This window comes from Melospiza melodia, chromosome 2 (genome assembly GCF_035770615.1).
Source record: "Melospiza melodia melodia isolate bMelMel2 chromosome 2, bMelMel2.pri, whole genome shotgun sequence".
In the NCBI taxonomy this organism is placed as follows: domain Eukaryota; kingdom Metazoa; phylum Chordata; class Aves; order Passeriformes; family Passerellidae; genus Melospiza; species Melospiza melodia.
In genome coordinates, this window is record NC_086195.1 from 89,077,676 (window position 1) to 89,087,043 (window position 9,368).

Genomic DNA, 9,368 nt, shown 5'->3' on the forward strand with positions numbered 1-9,368 from the left:
AAAGAGGTCACAGGCAGGCAGGGACTGACTTGAGAAGCAGATGGAGACAGGGGCTGCAGATGGATGGCAGGGAGTGGCAGGAGACAGCTGAGGGGGTTAGCACATCCCCGGCACATCCCATGGGCAGGCGTCAGGTGAGTGGGGCACGGAGCGTGAAATCCTGGCGCTCCACTGGCAGCCATTCCTAATGGCCAGGCTGGGATTTGACAGACGAGTCTGGGCCTGGTCGTAAAGCAGATGAGCAGTGCCAGGCTGTGTCAGATTAGAAGCTGCACAGTCATGTCCAGGGTTGCAAGAATTTCAAATCAAAATACAATGATCAATTTTCCCCTCTCCCCAACTGTGCAGTTCTGTAACATGTTTTTACTGTCTCAGCCATAAATATTGATGCTGAGCATATGTATAGTATGAAAATCCACAGGCATCTTGCGCTTTAATTCTGCAGTGATAACTCAGCTGTCTCCCATACCACACAATAGTCGTAGTTTAGTGTTAGCAAACCTGGTACCCTGTATTTCTTCAGCTTTTATTCCTTGCTGTTCATACACATTACACTTGTTTCCTGTCACTGCACATCTTGAAGTCATAGGAAATGCATATGAGTACCCACTGTGTCTGTGATGAGCCAAGTTTGTGAGTTAAAGCAAGACCCCTTAGACATCTTTCCAAAAAATAATATGGCCCATACATCTCCAATCTCAAAATGTGACATCATTTACGATATCCAGAATTATGAATGAATAGGAGCAAAAGAGGCAAAAACTCATTGTATGGCCTTCGCCAGAAAACTCCATAAAATTGCTTCTATTGAAGCTTCTAACCAAAAGGCAAATTAACCACTGCATCCAAATCACCCCTCATCAGCCCTGAGTAGGCCAGCTCACTTTCTCTTCCATCACACAGGGTTTGGTTGGTTGTCAGGCTGGGTCTGGTCTCACTGAGTGCTGCCTGTCCCTCCAACTCCCAAGAGAGGATCCCTTGAAGCTGCCTCAGGCTGTAAACCTCAAAAGGCTCAAAGGGAAGGATGGACTTTGTATTACTGCCTACAGCTCTGTCTGATTTACCACAACTGTTCAACAAATGTTGCTCCTTCATAGGAGAGAGAGGTTTGGCTAAGTCACCACTGAAGACATCCATGTCCGGCTGAAACACAACAGAGAACATTTGGTTTTGGTTTTTTTTGCATGCTTGCAGCATCAGGACTCAAACTCATAACAAGAACTAAGAAAATAATTAGATTTTTTTCATCTCACTAGCCAAAACTTGCTTAGAGTTGACCAAAACCAAATAATTTTTGGTGTCCCCACCCAAAGCAAAGTGCTTAAAATTTTCAATCTAACAAAAGGTTTATTTCAAACAAAAATAAATACAAAGCCTTTTGTTTTCCTGGGGAGTGGAGAGGGGAAGGAGAATACTTTATTATTTTTCAATTAAGGTTAGATTAGCCTCTAAAAACAGAAATCTCAAAACAAGAACAAGAATTATTCTTTTTTTAATATTGAGTCAAAATATTTTGATTGTTTTTCTCCTTTCACTCCCAGAAAAATTTAATGACTTAAAAGTGTATTTTCAGCAAGAAAAAAAAATCATCCAGATCAACTTTTGAACTGTTGCTTTCAGGAAAAGAAAAAAAAGCCCCTTGCTCTGCTGCCACTCAATCTGCAGCCCATAGATGACTGGGATCACCACAACAGTTGGGAGTAGTCTGCAAAATCCTTGTAAAACAACATGGTCATGGTTTTCCATGCAACCAATGGGTGCACCAGTGTTTTCCAAGAGAAAAAGGTCGGTGCTGGCTCCCTACTACTGACTGTTTCCATGAGGATCATCCTTAGGATCTCCAGTTCCTCTAGTGAGCCTGTTTTTTAAAGTTACTAAAGTTTTGGTGAAATATAATAATTTTGTGTATCTAAATATTGAATATTAAATACTAAATACTTTATCTCTCTTCCTCTTTCCCTTCCAACTGGTAAACACCAATGGGACACAAGATGGCAGTAGGTTTTCTGGTTTTCCTTTTTTAACTGATGGGTGAGGTGATTGTTAGCCTGAAGAAGCCTTCCCTCCTGCATCAGCTTGGAATTAATTGTGTGAACATACCTGGCAATTATCCAGTAACGAGCAGAGAACAGAAACACAGAGAAGGCCTGTTTCTCCTCACTTACTCCGATCTGTGTATGGGCATAATAGTGCATGTCACCCAAGGCATCTGGCAAATCTCATCACAGTGTCAGGCAGTATCTATATCCACCTCGGCTCTGCTCAGTCACAGACACACACAGTTAGAGGAGATGACTCCCACCCTTAGATACCTCAGTGGCTAATGCAAAAAACAAATACAGAAGCATTCAGTGTGTGCTCCCCATTCCCAAATAGTTAATATCATTTATTCAATAATTTATTCAATAATAGTTCAAAATTTTATTCATGTAATGCCAAAGCAGTAAGGCCTCTCAGAGCCCTGAACTTCCAGCTGGCAGGGGAAGCACCACCCTTCTGCGGCACAACAACTCTTTGTATTGTGTGTCCAGGTTTGGGTGGCAGGAGGGCTAGAGGAGTGGCTTCAGTGGGAAACTGTTGGAAGCTTCCCCCGTGTGCAGCAGAGCCAGTGCCAGCCAGCTCCAGGACTGACCCTCTGCTCCCAAGGCTGAGCCCAGCAGGAATGATAGTAACACCTCTGTGGTAGCATATTTAAGAAGGGAAGGGAAGGGAAAAAAGGGGTTTTTTTAAATCCTCTTTTCCAGAGAGAGAAGTGAGAATGTATGAGAGGAGAAAATCTGCAGGCACCAAGATCAGCGAAGAAGGAGAGGTAAGAGGTGCTCCAGACACTGGAGCTGATATTCCTTCCCACGACTATGGTGAAGCACCTCTACCCCTGTACCCCATGAAGGACTACGGGGATGCAGAGATCCACCAGCAGCCTGTGGAGGAAATCTACACTGGAGCAGGTAGATGCCTGAGAGAGGCTGTGACCCCAAGGAGCAGGGTCCTGGCAGGGACTTGCAGACCTGTGGAGAGAGGAGTCCATGCTAGAGCAAGTCTCCTGGTGGGGCTTGTGACCTTGCAGGAGATCCATATTGGAGCAGGCTGTGCTTGAAGGACTGCACCCTGTGGGAGAGTGGCCTGTGTTGCATCAGTTTCTGGAGAACTCTTGCCCATGGGATGGACTCATGCTGGAGAAGTTTGTGGAGGACTCTCTTCTGTGGGAGGGACTCCATCACTGTGGAAGGAGAAGGTAGAGCCTGGGAAGGAGGCAGAGTCGGAGGAAGGTGGTTTTAAGATTTATTTTACTTCCCATTATTCTTCTCTGATTTTGTTCATAATAAATTCACTTAATATTCCCAAGGCAAGTCTGTTTTCCCTGTGACAGTTTCAGTTTGTGATCTCTCCCAGTCCTCATTTCAACTCTTAAACCTTTCATTGAAATTTCCCTCCCTTATCCAGCTGTGGAGAGGAGTGATAGAGCAGCTTTGGTGTTTGTCTCACATCCAGCAAGGGTCAAACAAGTACAGTCTTCCTTTCTATATCCTGATCAGGGGAGATGGAGGACACTTGTTGGTGGCCTTCTGCACCAACAGAGATGGAGCCACAGTGCTGAGGGATAGAAGTTGCATGCACAGACCCCTTCATGGAAATGAACCATACATCTTACCACACCACAGTCCTCTTAGCATCCAGAGGATGCTTAGAGCATACTTGTGCTGAGTAATGACACCGCAACACCCAACCCAGCTGACAGGGAAGCAGTTCTGGGCAAATACAGCAGTGTCATTCTGGGGTGTGCTGGTCAAAATCCAGTGAAGTCATAGTAATAGCGCTTCTAATAATGAGAAACAGGGTGCAAGTTTTGAGGACCTGTTTGGGATTTGGACACTTCAATTCCACTAAGTTTTCTTTTTAACCAAATAAACCTTCAGCTGCTAATTTGAACCTCTGGGCCTAGAATTCCAACACTCATCAGTCTGTGGACTGATCCCAGAGGGGTGGGAATGAGCACCAAAACTTGCAGGCTTTGACAACTGTCATCTCAGGGCAGGTCCATACTTCAGGATGTACATTACTCATCACAGATTGGAGCTTTAGCCACTGTTGGAGCTCTTTGGCCACTATGAACTGCACAGCAGAGGCAAATATAAACAGTAACAAGACAGATTGATGTGAAGCTGTTGTAAGGGTGCTATCTGGTCTGATTGGTTTCTGTAAAAAGTTGAATAACAAGGGACCAAAAAAACCCAAACAATTTCCCAAAGGACTTCTGCTAGCAGTCATGTGGATCCCTCTACCTCTGCATCTCTGCTGACTTCTCCAATGTGCTCTCAGACATTTCATTCCCCAGTTCAGCCCAATTTTGCTACCTTTCCTTCATGCAACATGAAGAAAAGAGAATTAAAAGATACATAAGTCTGAGCTGGGAAGCTTCTGAAAGCTCTTGGCCAGATGACTACTTGAGCTGATTTTATCCTGGTCAAATTATACCTTCCGAAGGACAATTTCTGCCAATGGGAAAAAGCTCTCAGTGAAGTGCTGTTGGAATTAAAACATAAGTCAGCAGTCCCAGTAAGAGGCAAAAAATTGATGGACAATTTATCTTTTCTTTCCCACAAACTGTCCTTTCCACATCAAACATCAGACATGACAGCAATATAAAGAAAGCTTCCAGATCTATAGCAAAGTGTTACAATAGAGCAAGCTGCTTTTCAGGGCCGGAAGTCTGGCTCTTTAAACAAGAACTAGCACTAAAAACCTGTTTTAAATGTTATACAAAGCACACTCTAGCAAATTTGCTTCAAAATGTGAAGTCAAATAGACTGTGTAAGTTCAGTATCACTAAGGCTGGTGAATAATCAGTGGAATGAAATCTCTGCCCAGAAAAATACCCTGTCTGTGGAGTAATGCTGTAGACACCCCTGAACAGATGGGACCCAGAAAGGTCCATGACATCTAGAGATGAAAATAGCTTTTACCAAAAAAAAAAAGCCAAGATCACAGGCCTGATTCTGATCTCACCTTGCTGTAAATCATAAGTCACTCCATTCAGGCTGGAAGTTAAATGAAATCAATTTAAGACACTTAATTTTTAAGGAAGGATAATTATCTTATTCCCTCCTTTCCAATTTGAAGCAGCCCATCAAGAATCCAGCTGGCTGCAGCCTGTAAAAGAGCAATTCTCTGGATGAAACCAACCCTTCTCCCTCCTTTAAATCCCCTGCCCTCTAGTAAAACACTTTAATAATGTGTAAGAGCTATTTTTGTTGGGGTATGCCCAGTGGTCCCAGACATAATATAGACTGTCTCCCAGTCCAAAATCAACTCAGGTGGCCACTGTGAAGCTGTGAAGTCAGAGACATGAAGCATGGGAGCACAAGAAGTACCTTCCAGAACAAAACGTATCTCTTTCCCCTTTCTGTGTCAAATCACCTGCAGCCAGTGGAGATTCAACTAGAAAATAGGCTGCCTGGCCTGTTGTTGGCCTCTGAAGACATCTGTCTCTGAAGGGCTCTGTATTTAGGTAACAATCCATTTTCAAAACAACTCAATTTCTTTGTGGAAAATTTAAAAAATTACTCCAAGATATATTTCTTCCTACATCTGTCAGGGTAATGTTACGCATCCTGATGTGCATGAGAGATGAACAGGGTCACAGATGTGTCTTGGTTTCAAGCCAGATACTACCAATGTTAAAACATGCAGCTTCTGTGTCCAATCCAGCATCCAAACTAAAGCTGTATAAAAGCGTGCAAACCTCTCATTTGCCTGATTGCAACAGCATTAAACCTTATCCAAGCAGGGTTAATTCTATCTTTTTAATTTAAATGAAAATGTTCTCCTTTTCCTATGCAGGCTTGTAAAGTCATGGGAACATATTCTGCTGCCTTCCTGACATAAATCAATGGATATATTGGAGGGTCAGGCCAAAAAATATATACATTTCTTGCCCTTCAGCTCTATTTCACCCATAAGCGTTTGCCCACATCCTGGAACAGAAGAAATATTTTCTTTCCATTGATTTTCCGACTTTCATATTTCTGCCAAAGTTGGCCATCACCGTACAGTTGATACTAGCAACTTGACCCAGAATCTGTTAGGAAGAGAAACTCTTTTAACAGAATGACAATTATAATTCATTGAAAAACACCTACAAACAGAATAAAGTGAAGTACAGAGGAACATTTTTCTTGAAGATACTGTCTAATACAAACTCCTTTCCAGTCTGACTCTCCTTCAAGCATACCACTCTTTAATAGGCAATTGCCAGCTTATTCATCCCAATCCTGTTCAGAACATGAACAAAATCATTGCTTTGAATATAACAAAAGAATAAAGATCTATGGAAAACCAGACATTTCTTGGCCAAGAATGCGTAAACTCTGACAGTTTATAAATTCAGGCTGCTGGAAAGTGCAAGTTTATGGTCTACACTAAACTACCACATACAATAGTTACAGGAAAATGTTAAAAAACCATAGGCTAGAAGGACAGAAAATCAAAATTTAAATTAATTGCATGTAACATGCTGTAAGGTATATCTGACATTCCTGTGGACCACTGTTCGTCTGGGGACCTGTGCATGCCCAGCAAACCTCAGGGCATGATTCTTTTCAATACCCGTCATAACAAGTATATTTCTGCCAAAAGTAGTGTTCTCCACTGTCTTGTTTTCAAACCCATCTGGAGCAAGACTTTAAATATTTCTAAAGTGCACCCTGAAGTGTTCTGTGACTGTGATGTATCATCTTTCTGCTCTCAAAGGAACATGTATGACTCTGTATAAGTTAATATAACAGGAAAGTCTTTACTGAATTCCCTTTTAGAGCAACTCTCACAATAGCAGCCCTCGCGAACCCCTTGCCCCAAGGCAGAGAATGGTGTCACAGGAAAATCATCATCTGGACTCATCATAGTGCTTACACAGGTTTTGATGCTCAAAAACCTCCTGCTGGACAACTCTTCCTTACAGTCTCACCTGATGATCTGAAGAACCCTGCAGACGAAAATGCCACTCTTGGAAATAAAATTTAACCATCTACTTTGATCGGCTCTAATCTCTATTATTTCTTAATTGACCTCACACTTTGCAGTTTGGACAGCCCTTTTAGCAAGATGAATGCAAATACAGCTGCACTGTTTCTAGACAGTGTGTCACTGCAGCAATAACAGCCACTTAGGGACATTTCTCTTTAAATAGAAAGTTTCCAGGCAGTAAACAGGTTGTCTGAGTTATTTTATTTTATGTGTATTAATATGTATTCCTACATTGATTTTTTTTCCCCATTTTCCTTGACATTTTTACTCTTCTCAGAGGTACACAATGAAAGGATAATGGAAGCAGTAACATATTGCAAAATCTATTTGGATATTAGGGAAGATCTTATGATGAAGGTAGTTTGACATTAGCACAGAGGTTGTGGAGCCTCTATCCTCAGAGATATTAAGAATTTTACAGGACATGACCCTGAGAAATGTGCTCTAATGGAGTTGGAGTTCAAAATCAGCCCTGCTTTACGTGATGGTTGGACCACACAACCTTCAGACACCCTGTTCACCCAAGATTATTCTATTTATACTCGTGCGAATGTCTTCTTAAACCTTAATGGTCATGGTCCTCCCATTTAATTTTTCAGCTGACAGGTTTTTGTTGACAGGTTTTCCCAAAGATCTTCTCTAGTGTTTCAGTGGTTTTGATGCCTTGAGGAAAGACAGGAAGTCATCTGGGTTTACATATGAGCCCATCAGGGCAGACACTTGGGTCTTACTGCTGTAGCACGTCTATCCCTCGGCTGACACTAGACCCAGATCTCTCTTATGTGTAACTCCCCAGCAGCTGTGGCCAGGAGGCTGTGCAAGGAGCCCTGCTTCCCCACAGCCTCCAAGGGCTCAGGAGAAGCTGAGTGTCCAACATCAGCCCACATCCGGGACATCCATCACAAGATGGTGAAAGCCAGTGGGTTTGGGCTGCCCTTCTCCAGCAAGGCATCAAGCTGAAGCAGTTGCTCAGCAAAGGTCTGAAGGTTGAAAGTTTTTATTCCCTGTGTGTCCAGATCTGGTGAGAGCAAAGGCAGAGCTCAGACAGAAGGTAAGCTGAGAGCACAGCCATACACCAGCACACCTGGGGGCCTGGGGAGTACTAGAGAAATTACTTTCTTTTTCCTTAATAAAGCAAAATAATTTATTTCCTGGCCTTTGCACTTCTATTACAAGCTGTGTAAATGGTTTTGTTTGTTTGTTCTGTAGTTTTATAGCTGGACACTTTTGTAATTAAGGGTGTTTTTAAGTGATATGTGTATAAAATCGAAGTGGGCAAGTGGAAAAAATAAACAGAAGGAAAGTTTTTAAGAAGTTATTTGAATTGGCCGTGATATTCTTCCCCACTAGCTAGTGAGGTTTTAATTAGCATTGAAAATCATAAGTAACTGGAGATGAAAGAGCCCTATTAGGTCATCCAGTCCAGTTCCCTGCCAGTTCAGAATTGTGCCCAACAGTGTATTTCCCAGTGTTTTGTCAAGTCCAGCACTAAGCCTGTTCATTACATGAATAATATGCTCTTTTGAAGTAGCAGGAGGGAAACTGCTCACAAACCATATCCAGGCACTTTCTTACAGTTTGTAACAAAAAAAAAAAAAAAAAAAAAAAAAAAAAAAAAAAAAAAAGATGAGTGAAGATTCAAGCCAGTACAGAAATTTATATGCAGGACTCCACATGGGGCATTTACTCTCATTATTCTTATAGGGGAGCTCACACGTGGCTGCGTAAATATGAACGATGGACTAAATGTCATAGCAAGGATTGCGGGAAAAGTGTTTAACTGCTTCACTGAAATTATTCTAAAGGGGCCCAAAAGAGGGAGAGGGGAGGAACTGCAAAGTCTTCACTCAACTCCTCCTGGCCTAGGTCAGACTTCATCCCATAGGAATATCTTGCATAGCTTGTTGGGCTTTTTAAAAAACATCTAAGCAAGAATTAAAAAACAAACCAACAAGCAAAGAAAAACTCTCTAGACCATGTGTCTCAGGTGACAAATCTCATAAAAAAGCAGCCAGCAGTGAGTTGTCAAACAGAGGTGAAGGCTTCTTTTAGACCAATGAGTCAAACCAGAGATCAGGGCAGCTGGTACAAAAACTACAGTTTGGCAGATGGGGACAAGGGATCCTTCCATATCCAGTAGCCAGGCATCAGTAGGATTTCTTTAAAATACCTGAAGCATTTTTCTAATAAAAATGTCTTGCCTAGAATGCAACTCTTATACATCATTATAGTAAAAATTACAGACAGTAAACTGTGACAGCAGTTGTGATCAAAAAGACATCAGCGTGAACCAAAAAATCAATTTTTAACATTTAGCCTACTTAAATACAGTTTTATAGAGGCAT